General features: G+C 51.6%; 1 protein-coding gene across 1 annotated transcript in view; it reads left to right on the top strand.

Moving 5' to 3' along the window:
* The first annotated feature begins 3,650 nt into the window (after window positions 1-3,650).
* Window positions 3,651-14,323, top strand: part of CORO2A (coronin 2A) — a 61,239-nt gene continuing 50,566 nt past the window's right edge. The window contains exon 1 of the mRNA XM_076362609.1: window positions 3,651-3,704. The gene's annotated coding sequence lies outside the window, so the exon portion shown is untranslated. The remainder of the gene's footprint in view (window positions 3,705-14,323) is intronic.

Genomic DNA, 14,323 nt, shown 5'->3' on the forward strand with positions numbered 1-14,323 from the left:
CTAAATCGTGAGAATACCCCTGTGTGCTTTCTGCTCAGCCTCAGGAGCTCTCCAGAGAGGAAAACAGCACACCAGGTTAGTCAGGGGAAGAAGAGATACCACTAACCGTGGCAGGCACATTTGGGGTGAGGGGTGGCCTGTCCTGCTGCAGCCAGATGCTTGCTTTAGGCACATGGTCAACCACCATTGAGACAAAGTCCCCGTTTCTTCTTGTTACTAACTGATGGCTTCCTGCCAAGTGCAAAGTCTGCTTTGAGATTCCGGCTGGTGGATCAGTATCTGCTCTGGATTTAAGCTTAATTTTCATAATACAGAACCTCTTTGGCATAATACAGAACCTCTTTGGCATGTTCTGGTGTCAAGCTGGTAGGAAGCTTTGAGACCTGAGGCAACATCCAAGGTAAGTAAAATTAAATTTCAAGGTCCCTTGGGAAAAAATAGTACTCAGCCCAACATCGCAGCCCCCTGCTGAAAATAATACCTTTATTTTTTCTTTTATAAAGTGATTCTGTTAGTACAAAAGTATTGCTTATGGCAGCATTTTGCAGGGAGGAAAAGTTCCAAAAGGAAATTAAAACCAACTGATATTTTTTGCTTCATCTTCTGATAATTTAACATTTTTCAATGTGATGATAAAAGCTCTTGCACATTGAGGGGGAATGATGATGCCACAGACTCTGAAAAGACTTCTAGTTTTGACACTGCCATCACAATGGCGTTTTAAATCAGTCCCTGAAGGTGGTGGGTGTTGCATGGGCCCAGCTTCCCCCCTACCCCTCTGTGCCACCTGCCCCCATACATGTGGCACAGGCAGTGATCTTGAACTTCACAGGGCTGGAAATAATTACAGCAGAAGAGGTGGGAACTAGGGAAGTTCTTGTTAAATATGATGCTAATTGGGTATAACTAATTAGAGGCTTCCTCCACACGGCTCCATCCAGACCTACCATGGGCATGTCAGGACCCTTGTCCTCAGCAGACTGGCATGAAGCAGAGTACAGTGCTTGCTGCAGCTCCTCTTCAGTGCAGCCGTACTGGGCTGTGCGCTGGTATTGCATAGCCTTGAACTAAATCTACTTGAGAATATTGTGTCTGCAAACCGGTCATGCCCTTCCCAGGGTTGCAAGGCATATCACCAAGTAGAAAGCTGTTTTCCTTCTGTCTCTTCTCATCCACTTGTGCAATTGCTTCCTGCAAGGCAGGACCCTGCTCCCTGGGAGCTGCCCCCAGCTAGGTGAGAGGTACTTCATCCATAGCTGCACAGATACCATGAATGTGGCCACACCGACATAGCTCCTGCAATGCAGAGCTGTCACAACAGGTGCCAGCTCTGCTCTTCCCAGCGGCTTGCCGCAGGTTGCAGAGCTGCACGTGGTTTCTGGCTAGCGGTGGGCCAATGGTGGTGTTCGATTGCGCTGCTGTCAGGCTCCCCTCCATAACAAACTCTGCTGTCTGTGGTGGTAGCTTTCCACTTTTCATTAACTTGCCCAGGCTGGGAAGAGATATCCAGAGGTGACACTAGCCTGCCTCTGGACCGATTTCTGGCACTTAAGGATGTGGGATGGCAGAGAGTTACAGGGAACGTTGCTCCAACTTCTGCTGTTGTATCCCAACAGAAAGCACTAACAACAGTGTTTTCTTTGGGGCTGCTGGAGGGCCTCTACATAGCAGGACAAGTGTTGTGTGGGGGTGTTCTTTGCCACAAGCCACCTCTGTGGACACAGGCTGTCAGCAGCAGTTGCTCAGCCAGGCCCTTGCTGTTGGATCACCAGTTGAGAAGTCCCAGGAAAGAAGATGGAGAGTAGAGTTCACCCCGACTACCGAGGACACCCCAGTACAGACACCAGTCCCAGCCACCCAGTCTTAGACTGTTAAGGGGAATGGGCAGCAAAACCATTCACATTGTCAGCACCTAAAACAGCTCTGAGGAACGGCACTTGCGCACGACTAGCATAGCTAGAAGCCTACAGTGAACAGGGCTGCAGGCAGTAGAAATGTTTCCCACCAGTAACCTCAAACAAAGACATCTTTGTCCCCCCGTCAGTCCTGCATGCAATCTTCTACAGCTCAGTCAGGGCTGGAGCACAGTGTGTGTGAAAGGAAGCACTGGAGATCATCTGTGCATCAGCACCTGACCTGTCTTGTACTTCTCCATGGTGAAGATGTGAGCATGCGCTGCGAGGGTCCTGAGGGGTTCCAGAAGTTATCTCAATTCTTATAGGCAAGGCAGGTCCAGGACAGCTGCTGCACAAGCAGCCATGATTTGTGTCCACAGCTGGATTGCTTCCTGCGCTCCATCCATGGACAGTGCTTCTCAACAGCCATGTCTGTGCTTGACTGCCTCAGTCTCCTGGGTTGTCTCAGCCTGGCACCTGGCAGCAAGGCATGGAGATCACTCTTGGGGGCTGCTGGTTGCTTCTGAAATTCTGCTCAACTCTGTTGAAGGATTCGGTGGGACTGCTCTTGTCAAGGGCCTGCTTTTCCTGCCCCAAAAGGACTTCAGCTGCGCTGAGGGACTGGCAGACTGCCGTCTCGCCACCACAGAATCAAAGCAGAGACACCTGAACTGCAGCATCTCACTTGTGGATGACACCCGGTCTCACAGTCTTGTCACACCCGCTGGCTCAGAGCTGCCACTGCTACCCACAGACCGGTGGGACTAAAGCATGGAGATGAGCCACCTGTCTCAGGCTCTGCTCAGACAGGACCAGAGTGGTGTTAGCTGAGTGGGTGACCTGGCCAAGGAAATCTCCTCTGCCCTTTGATCTTGGGCATTGCTGTCTACTTGCCAAGTTCCACATCCAGGGTACCAGGTGGGCTTGTAGTGCTGCCAAGGTACCAGCTAACCCCAAAGTCTGAGTGTGAGCTCTGCAGGCGTGAGAAACTTTCTGGAGCCATTTGCCATCAGGGAAGGCCCTGCAGCTTTGGGCCCAGGTGGCCAGTGTCTCTCCATCTGCCAGGGACTGCTGAGCCAGCCAGAGGCTGCCAGCCTCTAAGGCTGGCACACTAATACGTGTTGCAGGGGTGTGTGCAGTGTTCAGGGCGCAGTGCACAGTACCTGGTGGTTGCACCGAGGACACGGGAACGTGCCGCCATGTCTTCAGCAGCTCTGTGAGCTAAGGCAAGGCCTGTGTGTACCCTCTGTGCAGATGATGGCAAAGACATCATCCGATGCTGTTAGGATGATCTCATAGGAAAACGTGCCCAGCCTTCACAACGTACCTCCAGGCACAGACCTGGGGGACCTACCTGCAGTGGTGATGGTGACTGCGAACTGCGCACATCAGCCCAGGCGGGCAGGCTCCCCGAGCCCAGGGAAAGGAGAGGTGCTTGAGCATTTTGCTGTGGTTACGGAGGGGCTCTCCCCACGACAGCAGTAGAGCAAACCCCTCGCTTCCCACGGCAGATCGCACCCAGGGGTGGGGCACAGCCGCGCTGCCGGACCGGACCGGACCTCCCCGGGAAGGCGCTCCGGAGCTCTGCGGGCTCGGGCTCCCGCATCAGGGGGCGGCGGGCAGCCCCCGAGCCCCGCCGGCACCTCCCGGCTGCGGGGCGCGGCGTGGGGGGCGGGCCGGGGCGGGGACCGCGGGAGGGCCGGGCCGGGCCGGGCCGGGCTGGGCTGGCACGACACGGCGCGGCGCGGCGCTGCGCGGCTCCCATGCGCACGCCCTGCGCGCTGCCGGACCCTCCCCGCCAGCGGCAAGGTACGAGGCTGGGGGTGGTGGTGGGGGGTCGTGGGGCCGGGACACGCGTGGGCAGGGCCGGCCGGGGCACCTGCCACAGCCGGGGGCCTGCGGAGCCCGGCGGTGCCGGGGAGCGGAGGGGGGGGGCGCCCGCCCTACCCCCGCGCCTGGGGTGCCGCAACCCTCGCCGGCCCCACCCCGCTTTGTGCGGAGCCGGAGCCGCCGCCGCCCGCAGCCGCGGGGTACCGACGGCCGGGGGATGCGGCGGCCGCCCGGTGCCGCGGGCCTCGGGCATCCCTCGGCGTGTGCGGCGGGAGCGGGAGCGGGGCTGCCCCACTGGCCGCAGTCGGGGCAGCCGGTGCTGGTCGCGCCCTCCCCGGGCAGGATTCTCGCTCCCCAGCAGCGCCCTGCCCTTGGGCTGTTCCTGCAGGTAACTGCAGGGGGGACTTTCTGTGCGGAGCGTGACAGGCCGATAGCCGGCCCTCGGTAGGAGCCCACCGGCCCGGGGGCTCTGCAGCGGGCCGGGCTCCTCTCCGAGGTGCGCCGCCGGTGCACGGAGCAACAGGGCTTTTTGCCGACTTGAGTCAGGTGGGAGTCAGCATCGTGCCGCCTGCCCGGGAAGGCTGCGCCTCTTCCTGCCAACCCTGCCTGCCGGTGCAACGGGTGGCACGGTTTGGCATCTGTATAACTTCGCTTGTGATACAGAGAGAAGCCTCATCTATGGCTCCGTGTCTGTGTGTGAGTGGTTGAATTTGGCCCCTTTGTGCTGAAGACATGGGGATTTTGGGTGCTTGATGTCAGGGCAGGTCACATCTTGCGCAGAGCACGATGACAGCCACATAAACGACATCTGGGCCTGCTCTCTGGCAGCAGGGTCTCCTGATGCCGGTTCCCCCTTCAGGGCAGGCCCTTGCAGGGGTCTTACTTTCAGGCAGCACAGCTTTGGAGTACGGCTTGTTCCCACGGGTCTGGCTTTGACGCCGCAGCTCTGTCAGGGCGAAGGCAGGCTGTTGCGAAGGGATATGTAATGATGACAGTACTTTGCAAACAAGTCCCCAGTGGGCTGGGGAGGCCAGCTATGTGCAGTGTCTTGCCGAACATCCATTGTTCACCCTGCAGGGAGTGGTGCCCTCCTTGTCTTTCTCTGGAGAGAGCGGAAACAGCCCTGCAGCATCCTGGCTGTTCCTAATCCCCCTGTTCACTTACACCTCCTAAGAAGGCACGGTGTCTGCTGCAGTCCCTGTAAAGTGAATTTGCCTGGACAGGCTTAACCTCTTCTGGCCTCTTGAGTGCTCAAGGGAAGCAATTTCTGCAGAGGATTCGGAGAACACTTGGGTGGAGGTTGGGTGTTGGTTGCCTTTTAAGCTTCCCAACGCAGGCTCCCCGGTGGGTTAACAAAGGAGCAGGCTGTGTAGCCCTGCTGTTCCCTTTGTTCTCCCACTGGCTGTGCCCTCTTTGGAGAACTTGGATCTCTCCTGGTTTGATGAGAAATAGGGAGTGGCTGATGGAGACAGGCAGGGAGTTCATGTTTTGGTGTGAGCATTTCAGGAAACTCTAGAGCCAAGCTTTGGGCGGTGGGATAGGGGGGAGCTGGTTGCTTCTTAGAGACAAGGCAAAAAAGAGGTGTTTTCATCTGTGCTGATGTTTGGTGAATTAGCATTATTGCAGCCAACCTATAGCTCCATCAATGAGAGGTATTTCAAATTCATGCAATCCATTAGGCCATAGCAACAAATCATTTCCATAGAGCTGCCGTAGACCTGGGAAACGCAAGGCCCAGGCACTGGAGATGTTTGGACAAAGAGCCAGACAATTCTGCTGCCTGCACACCACCTCTGCCCCGAGCTCCTCCTGACCTCTTTTTCTTGGAGGCAAAACAGCTCTGCATGAGTGTGCTGGTTTTGCAAGTCCAGGGGGAAAGGGAGACCGCTGTCCTCTGTGCACCAGCTGCATCAGCCTGGCCGGCAGCATTGCTCATCTTCGTCCCATTGATCAGACCGGTTGCTGGCTGTGTCTGTGCAGCAGGTGGGTTTCCTGATAGCAGGTCAGGGTATCTCCAGATGTGATAGGTTTCTCACTGTCTTTCCCCTCCCCTGGCGTAATTTCTGCCTGTCTCTCAAGTATGTTGGTTTGTCCCCTCTGAGCAGACTTCTTGCTTAGAAAATGTCAGTAATGGATAATATTTTGAAAGTTTCTATGTCTGCTGCATTTGTTAGTAGCTGGATAATGAGTGGATTTTGGGTTGTCTGACTCCGTGGCAGGTTGCTGTGAGTCTTTCTAGGTGGGTCGGCACTGGGCAGGCTGCTAGTCTCTGTTTGTGGTGCCTGTGCAAGGGCAGTTGTCCCTTGCCTATGGGCTTTCTGGACTGCCAGATGCCTGAGTGTTGTGTGGACTGTGTTTTGGGGGTGTATGCTCAAGTACTGTGCTGTGAGCTGCAGGTGCTCAGGCACACGGGTGCTTCAGTGTTACAGAGACTTAGGGAGAGAACTGAAGGCTTTGGCAAATACCCAGGAGTATAGGTGATGTTTTGGAATGAGAGACGGCTGCCTCAGGGGCAAGATAAGGTAGATTTTGTGCATGGCCTTGCAGGTTCCTGTTGTGGTCAGTTTGCTGCCTCTGATGTTTTTGTATTCCTCGGCCCACAGCGGCTGCAGAGCATGAAGTCTTCATCCACCCTGGTGGGCCCTGATTTCCACAGCAGGGATTTCAAAGGGGTAACAGTTGGAGGGTAGGTTGTGACAGGGTATGACAGAGACCTTCTGTGAAGAAACAGGGTGGAGGGAGACTGTCCCAGATCAGTTCCCCACCATCCACTCTTGGTTGGTCCAAAGCGACCTCAGCTGAGTCCTGATCCTTAATGGCCAGACCCTGTCCTCCACTCTCATAAATAAACCTTCTCCAAGAAAGTTTGCTTGAAGCATTTGCACCACCACCTTATCTGAGTATTCCCATCTGCCAGTAGCAGTCTTTTTTGGCAATAAAATGGTAGCTGGTATTACAGTTGACCAGTGGGCCGATGTCTGGGTGGCTGCTGAGGAACTTGCTGCTAAACCTCCTGCTCAGACCCAAGGGGACCTGTGGACCCATCCCTGGTGAGGCTGGACAGTGGCTGCTCTTTGAAACAGCCGGGGCTGGCCACCTCTTGATGCACAACAGGGTCACAGATGGTCTGGTCTGTTGCTCCCATGGCAAGAAGACACCGGAGCAATAATGTGGTGAGGTGTTTCACACGTAGTCATTACCTGGCTTCCCTTAAGTGCATGTTAAGCTGCTCTGGCTGCAGAGAGTTGACTGAGGCAAGCAGCCTGCAGCACATAGCAATTACGCTGACGCGCCTTCTGCCTCTCTGCAGGAGAAACAGGAAAGACCTTTAGATCATCCAGGAGGCTGTATGGGCAGAGGGGGTTTGACACTCACAGGGTTATACTAGCTTGCAAGTAGAAGCCAGACTGGCCTAGTATTTCCAGGGATTTCCCCTCTGCGGTATTACAGGCTTGCCAGCAATTCTCCATTTTGAAAATATACCCTGCAGGGCTCTATTAGGGTAATGCTGATGCTTACTATTTCCAAAGCACTTTGAAATTCACAAACAGGACTTTCTGACCCTCAGCCAAGCAAAGCCCTTTCTAAAGCTTGGAGAAATGCCGCTGCCCATGGTAGGACCAATGATAATGTGTAGGTCCAAGCCCTGTTCTTTCTTCCCCTGTTGACCTGCTCCCTGCTCTATTTCACATGTTTCACATTTTCCAGAGCAGTGCCCAAAGTTTGGCCTCTCTCTCCCTCTCTCTTCTGAGCATCCTTCTGGGCTCTGGTTTGTGCAAGGGTTTCTTTCCAGTCTGGTGAGTCACTGTGCTTTTTATCTCTGTGGCAGGAAACGCGGGCATTCCTACCTGCAGAGAGGAGGTCTTCTGCACCAATGACTCTGCACTGCCTCTCTCCCTCTGTGGGACAAAGTCACTGAGGAAAATGATAAGGAAGACAAAGCAGCAGAAACTCCCAGCATTTTTGATATTTTTATCACTGCAATTGAGACAAAGTCCATGGAAACTGATTAGATAGCTTCCAGGAAAGCAGGAGAGGCCAAACTCCGTCTTGTTCTTCCTCCTGCAGCTCTGGGAGCTGTGCTTAAACAGGAGAGGAGGCAACGCTGGGGGAGAGCTCCCAGGAAAAGGTGGCTGGGCAAGGCTCTCCAGGTCAGGGTTACACTAGTAAAGCGAATATGAGCCTTGTGGCTCCAGCTTGTATGTAGAGCCGGGACAGTCAGAAAAAAGGTGCAGGCAGGAGCCAAGGCAAGTACTTGGCCTACTCCCAAGAGCAGAAATTAAGCAATCCTTGCTCTACAGATACCATGATTTAAACTCTCCTTGCAGGGTGCCTGTGCAGAGGGTTGAAATCCTCCTTGGGAGAGTCAGAAAGCTCTGGATGCCATCCCAGGTTTTCTGGGAACCATAGGCAGGGTGCATGGGTAGTGCTTGGTAGACAAGTGCCTTTTTCTCAGACGTTGCCCTCTCCCTGTGTTGGGGTATGGACTGATGCAGCAGGCGAATGAGAGCATGTGGAAGCGCAGGACTGGGAGCAGCGGATCTCTCCCGAAGCTGCCTGTCCTACTCCAGCCTCGCCTGGGTCTCGTTTAGCCAGGCAGCATTTGCACGTAGCACGTTTGCCTATCTGCCAAAAGGACCCTTGAAGCGGTGCTGCCCCTGAATGCCACCCAGTGTCATTGTTACACCGGCGATCTGCGCTGAATCCAGCGATGGGCTTTTCACCACCCTCTGTAGCACGGTAGCTCTTCTCCCATCGGGTATCTGTGGAGTTTTGCCTTCCAGGCTGTGGAAAGTTCGACTCTGCCAGTGCCGTTCAGCTCTCAGCCACCTTCCACATGGTTACGTGTGAGGTTATTTAAAACCAGTTATTTAAACCAGTGTTTCACAGTGTTTGCCCTAAGCAAGAATACACAAATCTTGAAAAATATAAAACATGTTGCCTTAGAAAAGTGTAGCTACTGTTTTGCCTGAACTGCTGGCACAGTTGCAGTGCTCCTTTCTAAGGAACCTCACATTGATGTTATTGGGAACACTGGTAACGTGAACGATGCCAGGAAGGACCAATCTTCCTTGTCATCCCCTGGTTTCTTCCATTCTACCTGGCCCCTAAAAGGAGCCTGTGCTGGCAACAAAATTGCAGGGTAATAGGCACAGAGAAGCCAGACAGCTCTTTAATTGCAATAGACAAATAGAAGAAGTCAAAGATTGTCTTGCTAACATCTACTTAAATGTAATTAGTTCACATTATTTTTCTCTGCCATTTTCTCTAATTTAATTTGAATACCAAAATACACACACAGAGGAACAAAACAAAATCAGAATAGCATTGCTCCAAGTTCCTGCTCTCATAATATTCAGCTCCTCCTGCGTATAGAGGCTCTTTTCCTTACAGTCAGGGAGGATCAGAGTCTCTCTTCTGACCCCTCCTGCCTGTGGTCATGGCTGTGGCTCATGTTTCTCTTTGAATTTGCCAAGGTCTTGATGTCAGTAACTGATGCCTGAAGTCTTAATTGAAAAGATTGATTTTGCTAATGATAGCCTGGCATCTGACAGCTTCCACAGAAATCAATAGGAGTTCAGTGTCTCACAGTTTTAAAAATCATGGCACTCATTTAAAGGCTTAATAGGGATTGAAGGGCTTGACTTTATGGCTGCTTGCATCTGTTTGAGGCTTGTGCCCCCCACCATACATTAAGCCCTGTGCAATAGCTATGGGTGTGATGCAGCCTGCCAGGCAAACCAAGTCTTGGCACAGAAAAACCCAGCTCCTCACTGAGATTTGATAAGTAAAAGCTCAAGTGGAAAATTGACACTTTGGTCTTTCTTAGCATCCAGGTTGTGTTTTGGTGAACTCTTGGTTCCTGTGGAGTTGAAAAGATCAGAACCCTCTCGTATCTTTATAGATAATGGATTCTTCAATCTGGCTGACAAACCAGAACGAGAGCCAGTAGATGTAAGCAGAAGTTATTATTTGGCAAAATAATAAGGCAGTTGTGTTTTTAGCAGCAAAGAGGAGGAATCGTGGGAAGAGCTTCCCGGGATGATGCATTGCTAGAAACTTGAACAGGATGATCTTCTACACTCAGTGCAGACAGCAGTGTTCTCTGGAAGTAGGTGACATCTCTCAGCCTGCCATTAGCCGAACAGCAGCTACCTGGCATCCTGCAGAGATTTCTTTTCCCAGCTTGTCACCCCCGAAGCATCCCATCTTACCATGGGGGAGGGCATACACTCCTCTCTCCAAGCTCTTAGCATGTGCCGCTGGGCTTTGCCTTTAGGGCCCCAAGGTGGTATTCTTGTTCCCCAACATGACAGCTAACTTTCTCTCCTGAGTTTTGTTTTATGGTCACTGGAGGGATGACAATTTGAAGGCAGGAGTCCTCTGAGCCACTTTGGACTTGACTGTAAGTGGAGACGGACTTCACTGACTGTGTTGGCTGGAGTTCTGGAGAGGGAGGGGTAGGTGACTCATCCTCATGGAGGCAGAGCACTGAGGTACCTGCCTCTGCAACTGGCGTGTATTGACTGACTGAGGTCACAGTTATTAGCCAGCCAGGGGCTTAGCAGGGTGGTTTGCTTGCCTGTAGTACCTCCACCTTTGGAGATTTTTAGAATTCACGTGGACAAGGCCCTGAGAAACCTGGCCTGACTTAGAGGCTGACCCTGCTTTGACCAGGAGTTTGGGCTACAGACCCTCAGAGGCCCCTTCCAGCCTAAATTTGCCTGTGATTCTGTGATGATAGTAGAAGTGAAAACCTGGTAATGATATTAGGAACCAGAGTTCCAAGGAGTTAAACCAAGGGAACCCATAGCTAAAGTCCACCTGGAAAGTCTACCTTGGTCCCTATCTCCCATGTTTCTTTCCCCATGCTCACGCTGAGTGTTGAACTTGGATGAGTGGTAAGAATCCTGAACTTTCTGCTGCAGCACACATATCTGCTTTATGGGTCCATCCACTGGACAGAGGCAAAATATCAAAGGATGTCCTTGAGTATATTGTGATCATCCCTGAGATTTCAAAAAACATTTCAGTAAAGCTCATCTTGCTGTTAGCTGGGGGAATCTCTTACTGTTGAGAGCTTGGTTTTGGTGCCCAGCCCTTTGTGGGCTGTTAGTGGAACAGGACTTCTTAAGCTTAATTGAGAGTAGATCTGTTTGATGTGTGAAGAGGGAACTGAAGTGGCAATTTCTCTACCTTCTCTTTCTTTCAGTTTTGAGAAACCAGTGAAACCAGTCATTATCTTTTGTATGGTTTTGTGTATTTCAGAAGAGTTTTCCAGTGTCTTACCTATTCTTCCTTCCCTGACAGCATGACTTGCATCATGAACTTTTCTGTGGCTTCATGACAGGTTCTGTCTTACATATAAAAAAAATATAGCAGCGTTTATACTCTTGTTTCTGCCTGTCTTGCAGCCAAGCTCGGTTGTGGGGGTTTGGAAGATTAATGGCACAGACACCATATGTGGCACTAGAAGGGTTTCACACACCTTTCACTGTTGGTTCTGCTGCCACTGGCCACTGGCCACCGGCAGTACAGGCAGATGATTGCATGGTGTCTTAGTCTCTAAGTCTGGAAATCTGCAAGTGTCTTGAACTCCTGCAGAAAGGCAAGTCTTCCCTAGGAAATTCAGATCTTTATTTTGAGCTCTTTCGAAAAACCTTTCCCTTTCTTCACTTCCATATTTGCCTGTGTCATTGTCTGCTGTCCTTCCTGTGCCTGGAGTTCCCTGGCATCACGGGGTGCCCAGAGTGTCACACAGGGCAGCAGTAGCACTCACCTGCAGCCCTCAAGCCTGCTCAGGGACCCCTCTGTTCCCACTTGCTGTCATCTCTGGCTGAGCAGCTGCTGGGAGCACGGTGCTGACTCTCCTCTGGCTCTGAGCAGTCTGCAGAAGCCTCCTGGAGCCTGAAGACTTTCTCTGGTACTGAAAAGCCCTAGATGCAGATGTAATTTCATGAACACATATAAGATATCCAGAGAAAACTGCATATTCAGTCAGGTGCAGTGTGGCCCAGTGTGTCCTACCCAGTGCTTTTCTTCTCACTCTTCTTCACACAGACAGTCTTTGTTTTTGCTGCCTAAGGCATGGAAATCGTGTTCCAAGCTGCCTGGCCTGCATTATGTCAGGAGTTCAAATGCTGCTTTAATTCACAGCCAGACTTCAAGGGCTGTGCTACCTTTCCATTTTTTTTTCTCTTTTTTTTTGTTTCTTTTCCACTGGCACTGTGAAAAGATCAAATACTGTCTGGATACCTCTACAGTGCAGCTGTGTCTTGAATGCCTCATGCAGTGCTAGCTTTCTGCAGCTCATTGAGGACCTGGTAGTGCAGAAGAGAAGGCAGAGAGGGACAACTGTTTAGCTTGGAAAAGGTATTCTTGAAAAGGGATATGACATATGGCCTTTGACATATGGTAGGATGATGGGATGGAGAGTTCAGATAGGGAGTAATTGTTCCTCTGTTTATCACTGCCCAGGAACTACAGGATACAGATAATCAGTGGAACTCATTGACACAGGATGTTGGGGATGTGGTTCAAGAAGAGCCATTAGATGAATCTGCAGGCGGAAAATCCATTAGGGCTAGCTAAGCAGACAGATAAGCCTTTGGCTCAAAAGGTCCCCAAGGCACAGATGCCCAGAGCTGACTCAAAGGCAGAGAAAAGATCAGCTTGTCGTGTGGATATCGGCTACACTGGAGAAATAGGCTGGCGTGGAAAGTAGCAGTGGTAGAGGGAGAGAGAGTGAGTCTCTAGCGGGGAGCTCAGATGGGATGTGGAGGTTCTGCTGGAGGTGCTCCCCACCTGGAAGGGTTGGAGAAAGGGGTGGTGCAGAGGGACAGAGCTGGAAGATGATCAAAACTTGTACTGGAGCAGATATGCAAAGAGGCTAGCAGGAATGAAGTATGTGGGATATAAACTACTGTATGGGAGGAGACACTGATCTTCATCACTGATAGATGGGAGGTGTGAAGAGGGGGACTGGTCACAGAGGAGAGCAGTGATGCTGAACAAAATGATCAGAGATGGAGGAACACCCAAAACCAGTATAAGAGAGCAATACTCGGAGAAGAGGAGGTAAAGAAAATAGTCTATCTGAAGACAGGCAAGGCTGAAGGTCAAACAGAGAGGGATGTCTATGGAAAAGTGTCTGTGCAGTGACTGACCTCACCTCTCTGTAACTGTGGCCACATCTACAGTGCACAAGGAGTAGACCTGTGGAGTGAAAGAGGCGGTACCAGGACTTCATATCCACAGGCATTTCGGATGTTTTAATTTGATCCAGCTGGTTCCACTAGCAGATGGAGTGCACTGAGTTCTGATCCTGGAATGATTTTAGTTTTATCTGGAGGGAATCCTGTCTGCATGCTCAAAGGTGGCTTTGCAATGCAAACTGGAGTGCAGTAAATGGCAGCAATAAGGAGATTTGCTTAAAAAATGTGCTGCCAGTCTGAATCAAACACTACTTCTGCACTTGCACCGATGGATTCAGTTCAGAGTGATGCCACTGGTGTCCCAGAGACTGTGCATTTGCCAAGCCCAGCGGGTGAATGAATGGGCACAGAATCTCCTTTCCCTGGCAGGGAAAGCACGGGTAGTACTCCCACTTAGTCAGTATCAATCAAAGCCAGACTAAGAACCAAAAAGAACAAAACTGAACCTGCTATCTGTGCTCTAAATGGTGAATCGATTTTAAAACTTGTGATGCAGCAGAAGAAAGCATTGGCTGTTGTGTCTGTAACACCTTCCTTTGCCACACACTCTTGCTGGCTTGTCATGCATCAGATTAATGGGGCCTGCTGTTAGAGAGCTCAAAAGTGCGTTAGGAGTTTTCCGGAGAACAGAGAGATGTCAATTCTGATTTAATCAGCCAGTCAAAGAGAAAAGCCTCAACTGGAATCATAAAGCAATTCCACAGGTGCTGCATGGGTGTGGGAGAGCTCCCCACACTTCTCTTTTCTGTGGGCCCCTAAATGTTTTTTGCATGCAGATGATGCTGCAAGGGCGGTGGAAGAACTCTGCAGCTATGGGCTTCAGAGAAGACCTCTGATGCTGCCTGCCACCTTTCAAAGAAAATGGTCCTGCTGTCATTGCTCCCAGAAGGACAGAGACTATTTCCCTTTGCTCCTGGCTCACGACTAGGAAACCCACAGCTGGTTCTTCTCTAGTCCATGGTAGTAGGTATCTGTGTCTTTTGCTGCCAAACCAATTTACTAACAGTGGGATACAACTCCTGGAGGGGCAGTTACAGAGCCAGACTCTTCTTGGCAGTGACAGATAGTGTAACAAGGAGAAAAGGACACAAGCTGCAGCTGGAGGGAAGTAGGTCAGATGTTAGAGACAGCTGCATCCCAGGAGGGCAGTGCAGCCCTGGGACCAGGCAGGTGGAGGCCTTCATTCTTGGGGGTTTTGAAGGCTCCACATCTGCCCTGATAAAGAGCTATGGGCAGGTTCACTGTGAGGCTGGACTGGAGACCACCAGAGGTGAGGTCCCCTAGACTGAGTCCTTGCATCTGTGCTTGTGCTTTCCTGCCCAGACAGTCAGAGCCTGGTTAATGCCCCAGCTCTGTAGCAGTTTCAATTTTCACCTGGTTGAT

The sequence above is a fragment of the Aptenodytes patagonicus genome, chromosome Z, assembly GCF_965638725.1.
Source record: "Aptenodytes patagonicus chromosome Z, bAptPat1.pri.cur, whole genome shotgun sequence".
In the NCBI taxonomy this organism is placed as follows: Eukaryota; Metazoa; Chordata; class Aves; order Sphenisciformes; family Spheniscidae; genus Aptenodytes; species Aptenodytes patagonicus.